Genomic DNA, 16,083 nt, shown 5'->3' with positions numbered 1-16,083 from the left:
CATAAAACTAGCCCTAGAAGAGTGGTGGCACTGGCTAGAAGGAGCTACTCATTCTTTCATTATCCTCACAGATCACAAAAATCTTGAATACCTCAAGACAGCCAAGAGGCTGAACCTTCACCAGGCCAGGTGGGCATTATTCTTCACCAGATTCAACTTCATTTCATTTCACCCTGGTTCCAAGAACATGAAGGCTGACACACTCTCTCGAAGTTTCAGTTTCGCACACCAAGTGCCTGTCTGTCATCCCATCCTTCCATCCCAATGCTTTGTACAGTCCATCACATGGAACCTAGACAGAGATAAGATATTCCCAACCATCTACTGTTCCTGACAATCTACCACCTGGCCTACTCTATGTTCCTAAACCATTGTGAGGTCATCTCATCACATGGGCTCACTTATCTTCTGCCACAGGTTATCCCAGCAGCTAACACACACCAAATGCTCAGGAACAAGTATTGGTGGGAAAATATGCTGACTGAGAAACCAATACATTGCCTCTTGTTTTACTTGTGCACAGGCTAAAGTTCCCAGAACTCCTCCTGCTGGCAAGTTATGCCCTCTTCCTACACCTCAAAGACCATGGTCCCGTATCGCCATTGACTTCATCACAGACCTCCTCTTGTCAGAAGGCAACACAACCATCATGGTAATGTAAGCCATTTCTCAAAAGGCCTTCAGCTAATTCCTCTACCAGGCATCCCCACTGTCACAAACAGCTGAGCTCCTCTTCCAGCATGTGTTTAGATACTATGGTATCCCAGAAGACATAGTCAATGACTGGGGATCTCAATTAATTTCTTGTTTCTGGATAAGCTTCATGGATAGGTTAGGGGTGTCAGTGAGCCTTGTCTCTGGCTACCACCCCCAGTCCAATGGGCAAGTGGAGAGGGCCAACCAAGAAATTGGCTGCTTCCTGAGAATTTTCTGCATACACAACCAGGGGGATTGGGCATGTTGTCTCCCATGGGCTGAGTATGCACAAAACTCCCTGAAACACTCTGCTATACAGCTACCCAATTTCAATGTGTACTCTGCTACCAGACACCCTTATTTCCTTGGGATGACATTCCTAGCCAGGTCCAGTCAGTGGAGGATTGGTTCGCATGCAGCCAAACTATATGGGAGGAGGTTCACCAATGTCTGGAAACGGTCAATGCGAAATATAAGGAATATGTAGACAAACACACTGAGGAGACAACCTGGACTTCTCTCCTGGCGACAGAGTATGGGTGGCCACAAGGAATCTCTGAGAGCCCAACACTTGCAAGAAGCTCCAGCCGTGTTACATTAAGATCCTGTGTCACATCAATGAAGTCTCCTACCGGTTAGAACCCCCCCAACACACACACACACACAGCAGACTATCTCCCACATTCCATGTCTCCAACCTTAAACCAGCCATCCCAGGTCCCCTTGCTGAAAACACACCAGTGCCCGAGCACCCTGAACACCTTGTAGAGAGTGAGTCCATCTACCAGGTAAACAAGATCCTTGACTCAAGACACAGAAGAGGGGAAAGTCGAATACCTGGTAGATTGGGAGGGGTATGGACCTGAAGAACAGAGCTGGGTCCCCACCAAAGACATTCTAGACTCTCTCCTCAGGCAAGAATTCTATGCCCAGAATCCTCAAGCCTGCACCATGAGGTAGAGGGTGTCCTCATAAGAGTATTGAGGTATTTCACTCACATGACCAAGTCATGTGACGCTGCCATTTTGGACGGCACGGCTCGAATCAGTTTGAATGCGAGGAAGGCGACAAACGAAAAACATAAAAGAAAAAGGAGCGAGATGCAGAAAACACCTTCACTATCCAGCGACGTAGGGCATTTACAGGGCGAGCAGAGGGAGAGGTATTTGCAAAAATTGAGGTTAGCAGGCTTAGAGAACGACGTTTACCTGCTTCCACCAGGATTGTTCACTGACGTACGGAAGTACACGAAGCCCTCGTCTTTACCTGACTTCGGCCCACAGGATCTGTATACCTATGTCGTTAAAAACCCATCGCCATACACAGGTATTGATCTGAAAGCGTATAAGAGTTTGGATGCCTACAAATATTTTGTGTCAGGCTGGGTAACATGCCTACATCAGTGGGTCGTCCCTGGAGCCGGTGGTCGCCATCTTATTACAGCTAAGGTTTGTTCACATTTTCATTTACTTTCGGTCCTCAGGATAAACAAAATTGTTATTAAATGTCATTGAAATAACTTCTTAGTCTGTTGAGACATGGCCCGTTATAAATTTGCTGTTACCAGGCAATGACCAAGAACTGTATTATTAGGGTCGGTGTAGTTGTAGCAGTGTATTAGCAACTAGCTGTTAGCACTAGCTAATGTCAACAACAGTAACTAGTATGTTACTGTAGCAATATTTACGTTCAGTCATTTGGATGACTGTTAAAACCTTTCAGTCTCAAGTTTTTCCTTTACTGTATTTACTAGTTTACTGAGCCATCGCGCGCTCGGCGGCCGAGCCGGGAGCCATCGCGCGCTCGGCGGCCGAGCCGGGAGCCATCGCGCGCTCGGCGGCCGAGCCGGGAGCCATCGCGCGCTCGGCGGCCGAGCCGGGAGCCATCGCGCGCTCGGCGGCCGAGCCGGGAGCCATCGCGCGCTCGGCGGCCGAGCCGGGAGCCATCGCGCGCTCGGCGGCCGAGCCGGGAGCCATCGCGCGCTCGGCGGCCGAGCCGGGAGCCATCGCGCGCTCGGCGGCCGAGCCGGGAGCCATCGCGCGCTCGGCGGCCGAGCCGGGAGCCATCGCGCGCTCGGCGGCCGAGCCGGGAGCCATCGCGCGCTCGGCGGCCGAGCCGGGAGCCATCGCGCGCTCGGCGGCCGAGCCGGGAGCCATCGCGCGCTCGGCGGCCGAGCCGGGAGCCATCGCGCGCTAGCTCAGTAAACTAGTAAATCCAGTAAAGGAAAAACTTGAGACTGAAAGGTTTTAACAGTCATCCAAATGACTGAACATAAATATTGCTACAGTAACATACTAGCTACTGTTGTTGACATTAGCTAGCTTGCCGTCCAAAATGGTGGACACCGGGGCGTCACGTGACCCGTCAGGTGAAATACCTCAATATAGCTCCCAGAGGGAGCTCCTTGGGGGGGTTTGTCAAGAAATCTGCTGAGAACACACAAACTACAAACATGGACACTCAGAACTACAATCCAAGAACTACAGCGCCCTCTGTCACCTGAGTATTAATTACAGCTGTCACGCATTCCCCTAATCAGTACTCCACCTATTTAAGCCACTCTCACACAACACTCCAGTGTGACATATCATTCTGTTTGCCTAGTTCATACTAAGCCTTGCATTCTCTGTCTCTCTATTTTTCTGGCCTTTGCTTGCTCTTTTAACTACGACTTTGTCTCACCGATTTTGTTTGCCTGACCCTCACTTGTTTCCTGATTTCGCCTCTGTTTATCATTTTGGCTTTGACTGTCTTCTTCCCTGCTCTCCTCTGTGCTTGCATCTGTAAGTGCCTGCATTTTTGACACGGGTAAGATTATTTATTTTCCCCAAAACTTTTGATTAGATCAAATTTAAAATAAATAATCTAACATTTTAGATTTGGCTTTTTTTTTTTTTAACAGGGGATTAAATGTAATTTATTATTTGTGGATGAAATTTAATAAAACAGTAAAGTTTTGAAATGAAAGTTGTGAACTTGGCATACATAGCAGATAACTCTGAACACCAGAACATGCTAGTTCACATTCCAGTATATTTATTTACAGTGAACATGATGTTATTGTACCTGGCGACTTGTCCAGGGTGTACCCCACCTTTCGCCCGTAGTCAGCTGGGATAGGCTCCAGCTTGCCTGTGACCCTGTAGAACAGGATAAAGTGGCTAGAGATAATGAGATGTTATTGTTCTCTCCCCCCCCCCCCAAAAAAAAAGCCTTCACTGTAATCTCACACATACCACACACACAATGCACATGCCTGCCGTCTGATCAGACTGCGATAAGGTACAAGTATCTTCAGTCATTTTAAGTTATTTTCAATTATATATCTTTTCAGGTATTTTATCTTAAAGTATCATTTTACATGATACTTTAAGATAAAATTAACTCTCCAACAAAAGATCATAATTATAGACAAAACTGCAGCTGAAGTAGGAAAGCGCTCTCTCTGTGCACTGCTCAAGTGTTCTTCACTCAAACAAAAACGCCAATGAAAAGCTGCACTGTGGTTTGCATGAGTAATTGATTAGCTGAAACACCTCAGCAATTAACACACACCATGTTTCGTTTTTATCATGGACACTTCACCTAGGGTCCTTCTGGATGGAGGCTGCCTATGTAGGCAGTATCTTGAGTCCTGTTCAGAAAGTGACATGATCAAATTTTGTAAAGGGGGGGGGGTTTCTGTTCATTTTTTTCATAATGCTTATTTTGAATAATCTGATTTATTAAAACTTGCGGATGGAGACTCGTGTCATTGGCTGGAGTGGGACTAATTATAATTCAGGATGGTGTGGTCAGTTACAGTGGGACTGGTTATAGATGAGGATTGTCATGTGATTGGTTACAGCGGGGTTGTGGGTGGGGACTGTCATATGATTGGCTATAGTGGAATTCATTATACGGGAACAGTGTTTTTGTGATTTAGAGTGGGATGTTTTTATATAACAGTTGAAGGTGGGTGGGAAGGAAGACTCTGGAGGCAAGAAAACCTTTGACAGAGCTTTGGTCACAGTTTAGTTTTCCCACTAGGGCTTTCAACACTCAACAAAAATAATGTCCCAATATTTCAGGGCTTCTGTCTTGTCGAGCTTGTGTTCTGGTGTGGGTGTTCTGTGTGATATCTCTTTTAGTTCTGTTTCTCTCTCTGGTTCAGAGCATCCCCCCCCCCCTTGAAAGGACAAACACACAGAACTAAAGTTGCTGTGATCACACACAGGTGAGAATCATCATGTGTTTCTTGTGGGTTCAACCCACTTTGTCTGCTGATGATGCTTGACCATGGTAATGGGAGGGGAAGTGAAACCTGTCATGATAGTCCTAGTTTTTTTTTTTTCACCTAGAATGATGGAGGCAAAATTCACTGCCTTTTAATTGTAGATTCTAGAAAAAAAAAACCTTAGAGACCAATTCTAATTTCATTCATTACCACTACCAGCATGATTTTTAAATTTTCGAGGTGAGACATTTACGTGTGTTAACTATCATTACATTAGTATTATATAACATTGATTTATCTCATGAGGGCGGCACAGTGGTGTAGTGGTTAGCGCTGTTGCCTCACAACAAGAGGGTCCAGGTTCGAGCCCCGTGGCTGACAAGGGCCTTTCTGTGTGGAGTTTGCATGTTCTCCCCGTGTCCGTGTGGGTTTCCTCCGGGTGCTCCAGTTTCCCCCACAGTCCAAAGACATGCAGGTTAGGTTAACTGGTGACTCTAAAGTGACCGTAGGTGTGAGTGTGAATGGTTCTGTGTCTATATGTCAGCCCTGTGATGACCTGGCGACTTGTCCAGGGTGTACCCTGCCTCTCGCATGTAGTCAGCTGGGATAGGCTCCAGCTTGCCTGCGACCCTGTAGAACAGGATAAAGCAGCTAGAGATGATGAGATTCTCGTTACAGTGGCACCTGCCAAGGAGTGGGATATATTAGGCAGCAAGAGTCATGGTGTAGTGATCATGGTCATGTCAGTTCTTGAAGTTGATGTGTTGGAAGCAGGAATGAGCAACCCTGAAACTGCTGAAAAATTTCATTCTGACACCTTTCTGTTTTAGTCAGCATTAACTTTTTCAGTAGTTTGTGCTACAGTAGCTCTTCTGTGGGATTGGACCATATGACCTAACCTTCCTGCCCCATGTGAATCAATGAGCCTTCGACAGGTGCCATTGTAATGAGATCAGTGTCAGTTGTTTTAATGTTATGGCTGATTGGTGTAGAGCAGCACAAATTTGTCTATATTTTCAGCGACCACAAAGGAACAATTTGTTTACCATCCCAGCTTAGCCAATCAGCATACGCTGTACTGTACTGATCGCCAGACCCTGGATGTCGAGCTTCATGACTAGTTTTGAATATGAGGGATTAGCAGATGTGCTAAAGCGGGCAGCTGAGGTGAGAATGATTTGCCTAAAGGAAATACAGATGGATGTTTATGTAAAACAATCACATGCAAATCAGCGAGAGAAGGTGCTTGCTTCAGGTTTGAGCTCTGTTCCCTGCAAAGTACTGTTGTACCCTTTTGGACGCAGAATGTCTCTTTTGTCCTCAATGCAAGACAACTTTCCGAACATGCCTTATCAGCTGAACATCCACACTGTTGTACAGTATAGCTGGATACTGTATCAAACAAGTAAATAAATCAACTTGTTTGAATTGAAAACACAATACAATTCACTTTTTTTTTTTTTTTTTTTTTTTTTTTTAAAGGCTTGTGATTTACTGTGGGCGGTACAGTGGTGTAGTGGGTGGCACTGTCGCTTCACAGCAAGAAGATTCTGGGTTCAAGCTCAGTGGCTGATGGGGGGGCGGGCCTTTCTGTGTGGAGTTTGCACGTTCTCCCCGTGTCCGCGTGGGTTTCCTCCGGGTGCTCCGGTTTCTCCCGCAGTCCAAAGACGTGCAGGTTAGGCTAATTGGTGGCTCTAAATTGACTGTAGGTGCGATTGTGAATGGTTGTTTGTCTCCTATGTGTCAGCCCTGCGATGATCTGGTGACCTTGTCCAGGGTGTACCCTGCCTTTTGCCCATAGTTGGCTGAGATAAGCTTTAGCTTGCCTGCGACCCTGCACAGGATGAGCAGTTACAGGTGATAGTTATAGGCCTACAGCATGAACAGAAATAATTAAATTGTATATGAAACAGTCCAAAGACTGTTTAAGTATTGTTGCTTTAGTATTTAGAAATTTATATAGGATAATATAAAATTATTGAATTCCCCAACGAAAGATCATAATTGTAGACAAAACTAAACACCACCTGATGTAGGAAAGCTGTGTGTGTGTGTGTGCACGCGCACTAGATGATGCATATCTGCCGCACTAACAGCAGGAGGAGCCCAGGTGCAGTTCAGTGTCGTTCTGTGTGCGCGCACACACAGACAGACAGACAGACAGACAGAGATATAGAAAACTGCCGGACGGTGAAGCGCGAGCTCCGTTTAAACCGGGGATCTAGGGAATTCATTTTAACGCACATGCTATTCAGCGCGTTCATCAATGGAACGTTTCCGGTCCTGGGTGCTTCTATTTTACCAATTTCGGAGTTTTTTATTTTATTTTTTTAATCTGATTTAAACAGAAGGCGGCTGAAGTGACGGGTGGATTTACCTGCAAGTGCGGTGAGTGCGATGCATTATTATTTTTGGCTAAATGTATACGAGCGCGTGCGTGCATGTAATCTGGAGAAAATTATGTTGGCATTGTATTTAATCTTTGTGTAGTTCTGCGGCTCGTATGTGAAGTTTGGAGGACGTGTCATAGACCGACTGCGCATTTTCTCACACACACACACACACACTTTCTCCTGAGACTAGCCCATAACACCTAAAAGCCTTTGCATACAAAAGCATACAGATCCAACGATATTTGCATGCACACGCGCTGACATTCGTGAGACTGCCTCATTTATCGTATCGTTCACTGGCAGTTTCTGTCATGAAACCAGCGCACGCAGTAGCGATCATTAAAATGCGCTATTTAAGCAATAAAGTGCTTGTGACGGCAGTTCAGGAGCGCGCGAGAGAAGAATCAAACACCGAAGGAACCAGTGAAATCTGCTGAACTCCACAGAACAGGAAAGAGTTGATGATACACAAAGTAAGAGTAGGACACCGGGACATGGGAGAATACGGGGCGCTGGGAATTAGGGAGCAAGGGAGCACTGTGCTGGGTAAATGAACACTGAAGAAGACAACAAGTAAGGAGACGCTGAGATGTAGGGACCTGTGGGAAGGAGGGAACACTGGAAACTAGGGAATATTTAAAGCCAAGGAATTCTGAAAATTGTTGGGCAGTGAAAACAAAGGAGCCTTGAAAACGAGCACAGGAAACTGAAGAACGACGTAAACCAAGGGACACTGGAAAGTAGTGAATACTAAAAACCAGTGGCTATGGGGGGCTTGGGAAAATTGGGAACACCTGGAAAACAGGGAATACCAGGAAATCAGGAACATTGGAAACTAGAAAGCAAAAGTCGGGGAAAGTGAAAACTAAGGCACACTAGAAATAAGAGAACACTAAAATTGAGGGAACCCTGGAAACAAGGAAGCATTGAATATTAGGAAATACTGGAAAGGGGGAACACTAGAAACTGGGGGACAGGAAAACAAGGGAGCATTGAAAATGAAGGAACATCAAGGAGAACCAAGGTAACTAGGAAACAATAAATATGGAGTACTTAAAAATGAGGAACACCAGAAACAAGGGGACATTAGGAAAACGCCCTCAAGGGCAGTTTGGATGGTTCATCCTTCCATAAGGAAACCCTTTCTGTTGGGTTCAACAGTTCAGTGTTCTCCAGAAGGAGACTCTGAAGAGTGATTGAGGGTTTTCTAGGACTGTAGGGAACAAGGGGACTGAAACACTGTAACATGCAGCAATCTGCATTTCTACATGCACACACTACACATAAAATGCCCTCTCCCTACGTGCAACACACTCTCCACATGCAGCACATAAAATGCCCTCTCCCTGCATGCAACACACACTTTCCACACATAAAATGCCTTCTCTCCACATGCAACACACACTTCACATGGATCTCTCTCTCTCTCTCTCTCTCTCTCCTTCTCAGTCTAGAAGTTAACAGTGAACATATGGACTGTGTAAGCAATAAACACTGGATAAATAAATGTCTCCCTATAGAAAATTTCACCACATCAATGATTACACCCTTTTTAAATCTCTTTAGGTAAAGCTTCCACTGCACAAGTCCCTGTAAATGAGCTGTTCCTATATAAACAATACAGTGACTAATACAGAGCTGCTGTTATAACAAATTAAATTAACCCCTTCTAACCAGTAAGGATTGAATTCAAAAACACTGTGGAATAGTAATAATTACTGAATGACTGGTTTTTAGGCACCAAACAGCACATACACATAATACAGAAGTAGAGTTCTGAAAGTTAGAACCCGAGTTAAAGGTGAAAGAGGTGCATAATTGCTGTTCCATTGTTTCAAAAACAATACTGGATGCCTGAAAGTTGGCAGAAGTAAGTCATAATTTTACATCTATGCGTAGTTTTTTTTTTTTCTTTTCCTGGAATGTCAGAACCACAGAACGACTTTCCTGGTTGTTTTACATAATTCAAGAGCCTTGTTGGTGTATTGGGATCCCAATCAAAAAAGAATAACAAAAGATCTAAAACCTGTTGAATAGTTTGCAGATAAATGAATCAGGAAAGTCTGTGACCAATCAACAGCATTCTGTCTAAGCTCCACCCCTGAAAATTTCTGATTAGATGACTCTGGAGCGAGAAATAAAAGGGATCTGGTCTAGGAAGAAAACATCAGTGGAAATCTGTTGTCTGAAGAACCAGTCCTTCAAAAGGTTTCCTCTGATAGAATGCTCCCATCTGCTATTTCTACAGAGGGGTGGCATGGTGGTTAGCACTGTTGCCTCACAGCAAGAAGGTCCTGAGTTCAAGCCCAGCAGCTGGCAAGGGCCTTTCTGTATGGACTTTGCATGTTCTCCCTGTGTCTGTGTGGGTTTTCTCTGGGTGCTCCAGTTTTCCCAGCAGTCCAAGGACATGCAGGTTAGGTTAATTGGTGGCTCTAAATTGACTGTAGGTGAGTGTGAATGTTTGTCTCTGTGTCAGCCCTGTGATGACCTGGCGACTTGTCCAGGGTGTACCTTGCCTCTTGCCCATAGTCAGCTGGGATAGGCTCCAGCTTGCCTGTGACCCTGTAGAACAGGATGATGGATGGATGGATGGATCATTCTATAGAAATGTATGGAAATGGGAGTTTTTTTTTTTTTCCCCAAAAACCACAAGTTTCTATAAAGGCTCCTCTGATGGAAACATGCCCTATATTACTCTACACAACCAATTCTGGCACCTTTATTGTGCAGGAAAAAAAAAAATTGGTTAAGGCCAGGATTGGGGGGGGGTGTTTTAATGTTACCTTTCCAACAGTAGCTTTTCAGTGTTAAAAAGTATGTGCCAACAAATCAACAACATTCTGGATAGCAAGCTCTGCCCCTCATCGTCTTTGGGCTGCAAATCAGCATTGACTTTGCAGCAGGAACAAGTAGCTTTCCTGGAACTGCTACCCAGGAATTCAGTGGGTGTTTTTGAAAAAAAAAAAAGTTCCTAAAAAGGTTCCTCTGGTGGAGACATGCCCTATAGCATGTCGATTGTAATCTAACAGTCAAGGCAGTTTTAGTGCTGGTCAGTGATTACAACGCTTTAAAAAATGCAATGGCAAAACATCCACTGGTTGCTGAGGCAGTTAAATATATTTAATTATATGGGAGGGGTTTCCAGCTGCATGACGTCAACCTGCTGTTACGTTACATAGGCTACGTTTACACTAGACCGTATCTGTCTCGTTTTCTTCGCGGACGCACTGTCCGTTTACATTAACCCCCCTGAAAAAGCGGGGAAACGGGAATCCGCCAGCGTCCACGTATTCAATCTAGATCGTATCAGCTCCGGTGCTGTGTAAACATTGAGAATACGCGAATACGCTGTGCTGAGCTCTAGCTGGCGTCTCATTGGACAACGTCACTGTGACATCCACCTTCCTGATTCGCTGGCGTTGGTCATGTGACACGACTGCTGAAAAACGGCGCAGACTTCCGCCTTGTATCACCTTTCATTAAAGAGTATAAAAGTATGAAAATACTGCAAATACTGATGCAAATACTGCCCATTGTGTAGTTATGATTGTCTTTAGGCTTGCCATCCTTCCACTTGCAAGTAATAAGTGATCTGCGCTGGGATCTCACACACAGCGGCTCAGTCCCGAATCGTGGCTTGTTCACTTCACTCGCGCGCTGTGTGAGCTGCGCAGGGCCGGAGTGCGCACCCTCCAGAGGGCACTCGCTGTTCAGGGCGGAGTGATTTGGAGCGCAGGATGCCTGCGGAGCCGAGCGTATCCGCGTATTGGCGTTGCTGTGTGCACGGCTAACGGTTTTAGTGTCAACGCGAATCGTTTTAAGAACGTTAATCTGATGATCCGCTGATTCGACGTAATGTAAACGTAGCCATAGCTAGCTGACATTAACTCATTATGTGTCCTGTCAATGAGCAAACTGTTCAGGAAACCATAACCACACAATGGAAGATGGCTTATCTATATAATATCTCCCCACGTTCACTGGATATGAGCAATTGCATGCTCTGATAGCCTAGTAGTAGAGTAGCCAATCAGCTCATATACCATGAGTACAGAAAAACAAAATGGTGGAGTGCATCGTATCAGATATCACTTTTCTCAAGTATTTTAAAAGAAACAAATTTCTAAAGCATATAGCCACCAAAAAAAAAAAAATCTCCTGTTCCACACTCCAGCCCAGTCGGTGGCAGTAATGCACCTTTAAGTTGGTTTGCCAACCACCAAAAAACCCTGAAGAAGAAAATGGCAGAGCATGTTGCTCAACTGGCCGAGGACAAAAAAAAAATATGGAATAAATGTATTTCATGGTAAGAGCCCCCCCCAGAATTACTATAGCGTTTTCACAAATTGCTATTGTCATTTCACCGATTTGTTTACAAGTGGAAATTTTGTCGGATGTTTTGTGTAAAGTTTTATTTATTGAATTTGTGAAAATAAAAATGCTCTGTTTCTCAAAATCCAGTGAATGTAGATTGAATAAAAGTTCTTCCACTCAATCTCATCGTACATGGTTTATTGAGGTATTTCACCTGACGTCACAGGGTCACGTGACGCCCCGGTGTCCGCCATTTTGAAGGTCAAGCTAGCTAATGTCAACAACATAGTAGCTAGTATGTTACTGTAGCAATGTTTACGTTCAGTCATTTGGATGACTGTTAAAACCTTTCAGTCTCAAGTTTTTCCTTTACTGTATTTACTAGTTTACTGTAATTATGATCTGGCAGCTATTTACACCGGATCCAGTGTAAATAGCTGCCGGAGCGCGCTCCGGCTTGCTCCCGGAGTGCTCCGGCCAAGGTTCCGGAGCGCGCTCTGGCTCGCTCCCCCTCAAATTAAGAAGCGCGCTCCGGCTTGCTCCCCCTCAAATTAAGCAGCGCGCTCCGGAGCACGCTGCTTAATTTGAGGGGGAGCAAGCCGGAGCGCTCCGGCAGCTATTTACACTGGATCCGGTGTAAATAGCTGCCGGATCATAATTACAGTAAACTAGTAAATACAGTAAAGGAAAAACTTGAGACTGAAAGGTTTTAACAGGCATCCAAATGACTGAACGTAAACATTGCTACAGTAACATACTAGCTACTATGTTGTTGACATTAGCTAGTACTAACAGCTAGCTGCTAGTACACTGCTACAACACAGACACCGACCCTAATAATACAGTTCTTGGTCATTGCCTGGTAACAGTAAATTTATAATGGGCCATGTCTCAAAAGACTAAGAAGTTATTTCAATGACCTTTAATAACATTTTGTTTATCCTGAGGACCGAAAGTAAATGAAAATGTGAACAAACCTTAGCTGTAATAAGATGGCGACCACCGGCTCCAGGGACGACCCACTGATGTAGGCATGTTACCCAGCCTGACACAAAATATTTGTAGGCATCCAAACTCTTGTACGCTTTCAGATCAATACCTGTGTATGGCGATGGGTTTTTAACGACATAGGTATACAGATCATGTGGGCTGAAGTCAGGTAAAGACGAGGGCTTCGTGTACTTCCGTATGTCAGTGAACAATCCTGGTGGAAGCAGGTAAACGTCGTTCTCAAAGCCTGCTAACCTCAATTTTTGCAAATACCTCTCCCTCTGCTCGCCCTGTAAATGCCCTACGTCGCTGGATAGTGAAGGTGTTTTCTGCATCTCGCTCCTTTTTCTTATGTTTTTCGTTTGTCGCCTTCCTCACATTCAAACTGATTCGAGCCGTGATGTCCAAAATGGCAGCCTAACGATACATCACATGACTTGGTCACGTGGGTGAAAAGCCTCAATAGCCAACTCAGTGCTACGTGCCTCGTCAGCTATCAGCTCATGTACAACTTGGTTTTGTGGAATAACTAACGTGTGTGTGTGTGTGTGTGTCACTTATGTTTGTGTGTGTATATTTCAGGTAAAATGAATTACATTGAATGTTGTTACAATGGCACTTGTCAAAGGGTGGGATATATTAGGCAGCAAGAGAACAGTCCGTTCTTGAAGTTGGTGTTGGAAGCAGGAAAAATGGGCAAGCGTAAGGATCTGAGTGACTTTCACAAAGGCCAAATTGTGATGACTAGGTCTGAGCTTCTCCAAAATGGCACATCTTGTGGCGTGTTCCTGGTATGCAGTGGTTAGTATCTAGCAAAGGTGGTCCAAGGAAGGACAACCGGTGAACCAGCGACAGGGTCATGGGTGTCAAAGACTCATTGACTTGCATGGGACATGAAGGGTAGCTCATATGGTCCAATCCCACAGAAGAGCTACTGCAGCACAAACTGCTGAAAAAAGTGAATGCTGACTAAAACAGAAAGGTGTCAGCATTAACTTTTTCAGCAGTTTGTGCTGTAGTAGCTCTTACACTTGCCCATTTTTACTGCTTCCAACACCTCAACTTCGAGAATTGAGAATTTTGAGAACTTTTGCTGCCTAATATATCCCACCCCTTGACAGGTGCCAATGTAATTCACTTCACTTGTCAGTGTTCTTAATTTTTGGATGATTGGTGTAATTTCCATGCTGAATAGGAAAAAAAAAATTGCTTATAGTAGTGAAAGATCAAAATTATCTGTCTGCTTGATAAGTTGACAGGATTTAGTATTGTCAAAAAATGGTAATTTGGAGCACCTTCACATCACTTAGCATCCAAAATTCAACAAGTCATTCCTACCCAAGAGCCAAATACCAAAGAAAAGGGAAAAAAATATTTAAAATTGGTTTTAAAAGCCTAGCAATCATATTTCACTCAACCCACTGAGAGCTAAAGCTCCTACCAAGGTGTGATTCTGTGGTGTTCATCTCCTGAGGATGCACAGGAAGCCCCTTCACTGATTTATGTATTTTTGGAATTGCTGGGTTTCACTCACGTGACTTTTTTTTTTTTTTTTTTTTTTTTTCTTCTTCTTCTTGGCGGTTTTACTGGAAGTGAAATAGCTGGTGGTCTAAATGGCTGCTGTAGTGCAAACAACTAGCAATAACTTATCAGAGCATGCTCATGATCTAGAAGCGACTGCTTGCCTTAGACATATTCAGAAGATTGCTATGTGCAATGGAATAGACCCCTACAGTCTGTGAAAGGATTTGCCATATGATCTCAAACTACTCTTCAGTCGAGTTCCTCAAAATCTCGAACTATCTGGTGTTGCAGACATTCTTCTACACCGCAACACAGATGAAAGTGTGGAAGAGTATGGAGACTTACAACTTTTGTATGTGGCTGGGTAAAGGACCTTGGTATCAAGTCGCTGCTGAATGAATTCTGTATTTTTGCCAGTGTAAGTATTTTAATTTTTTTAAGCTTTTCATTCATGTCTTTACAACGAAGTGCTGCAAGTTGAAGTCTAAACAAACAACAGTTTGCTTGATTCTCACTTGTTTGCTCTTATTTCGGGTAAATCATTCACAAAGATCATCAGAAACTCCTTTAAAGACCTGGATCTTAGTTAAACAAGATAGAGAAGTGATCATGGCGCATTGTAACTGTATGGCTGGGTAAGAATTTTGTCACGACCTTCATGCATATGGACTTTGAGGAGTAAACAAAGAAACAGCTGGGGACTTTAGCACTTCGTGACGAAAAAGTACTGCAAAATAATGACACAGCAAGAAAAGTACTTGGGAAAACAGTAACAACATGGCTGAGAGGGATATACAAATCTTTGAAGTGATCACTGCAGACTCGAGCATGCTTTAACTTTCCTCCCTTTGATTTCAGTGAGAGATTCAAAAGCCACCTTTCTTGACATCTTTTTGTGAAATCCTGCTTGTTCACTGTTATTAGTTCATGGGGAACCCTGAAGAAACTTATCAGTTTCACGGTTTGATCGATTCAAACAACCTAAAACAATGCAAGCGTAAGGCATGGGTGCAAGTTTTCCAGCATGTGCTGGAAGCGCCTTTTTTTTTTTTTTTTTTTTTTTGTTCTGAAAGTCATTTTTCCAAATCGTGTAAATCCGTTTTTTTTTTGGGGGGGGTGGCCCTCTCACTGTCTCACTCTCAGCGTATTACCGGGTTACCGCGATACAGTCTCTGCACAAGACAAATCTTTTCATCTCGTCTTCGCCACAAACCTCATTCAATTTATATGCCTCTCACCGACGAGCGGTCCTGACTAGCCCGTTGTTTCACAGTGTTCTACATGTGTGATGTGTTTCATGCACTTATCTGCTTTTATAAACTTTTTTTTTTACACATTTTGATTACCTTTCAATTATTATATATTTTATATGACCTTAAACATCAGATTTTCACACAAGTCCTAAAAGTAGATAAAGAGAACCCAGTTAAACAAATGAGACAAAAACATTATACTTGGTCATTTATTTATTGAGGAAAATGATCCAATATTGCATATCTGTGAGTGGCAAAAGTTTGTAAACCTCTAGGATGAGCAGTTAATTTGAAGGTGAAATTAGTGTCAGGTGTTTTCAATCAATGGGATGACAATCAGGTGTGAGTGGGTACCTTGTTTTTATTTAAAGAACAGGGATCTATCAAAGTCTGATCTTCACAACACGTTTGTGGAAGTGTATCATGGCATGAACAAAGGAGATTTCTGAGAACCTCAGAAAAAGTGTTTTTGATACTCATCAGGCTGGAAAAGGTTACAAAACCATCTCTAAAGAGTTTGGACTCCACCAATCTACAGTCAGTGTGTGTACAAATGGAGGAAATTCAAGACCATTGTTACCCTCCCCAGGAGTGGTTGACCAACAAGGATCACTTCAAGAGCAAGGCGTGTAATAGTCGGCGAGGTCACAAAGGACCCCAGGGTAACTTCTAAGCAACTGAAGGCCTCTCTCACACT

At 43.9% G+C, this 16,083-nt stretch overlaps 1 protein-coding gene across 1 annotated transcript in view; it reads left to right on the top strand.

Moving 5' to 3' along the window:
* The first annotated feature begins 7,082 nt into the window (after nucleotides 1–7,082).
* Nucleotides 7,083–16,083, top strand: part of slitrk6 (SLIT and NTRK-like family, member 6) — a 28,316-nt gene continuing 19,315 nt past the window's right edge. The window contains exon 1 of the mRNA XM_060898432.1: nucleotides 7,083–7,300. The gene's annotated coding sequence lies outside the window, so the exon portion shown is untranslated. The remainder of the gene's footprint in view (nucleotides 7,301–16,083) is intronic.

This window comes from Neoarius graeffei, chromosome 18 (genome assembly GCF_027579695.1).
Source record: "Neoarius graeffei isolate fNeoGra1 chromosome 18, fNeoGra1.pri, whole genome shotgun sequence".
Taxonomy (NCBI): domain Eukaryota; kingdom Metazoa; phylum Chordata; class Actinopteri; order Siluriformes; family Ariidae; genus Neoarius; species Neoarius graeffei.
Note: the sequence above shows the minus strand (reverse complement) of the source record. Positions and strands in the feature narration are given on the sequence as shown.